Raw genomic sequence first — 300 nt, 5'->3', positions numbered from 1 at the left:
GTTTTCATGTATATACACCCATCCATTGCCTACCCACATCCGACAAGCGAGCATATTATACCCTCTCCTCCTTTTTTATCCGTAACCCTCACTCTCTCTGCGCACTTTTCACGAACCCAATCTTCCCCTCTTTTCACATTCCCTTCCCCAGATGATCTCCCTCTCCCCGAGTGATGCTCCGGGTGTCTTATCTCGTTTGAATGCCATCAGCAGAATAGGGATGCTGTGTTTCGAGGTTTGGGGTGGCAGGTGTGGCATTCATCCCTCCCCTCCTTCCCCTCTCTCGATACTGGAATCCAT

Source organism: Penaeus monodon, chromosome 25 (genome assembly GCF_015228065.2).
Source record: "Penaeus monodon isolate SGIC_2016 chromosome 25, NSTDA_Pmon_1, whole genome shotgun sequence".
Lineage (NCBI taxonomy): Eukaryota > Metazoa > Arthropoda > Malacostraca > Decapoda > Penaeidae > Penaeus > Penaeus monodon.
The sequence above is the reverse complement of the archived record's forward strand: the minus strand, read 5'-3'. Positions refer to the sequence as shown.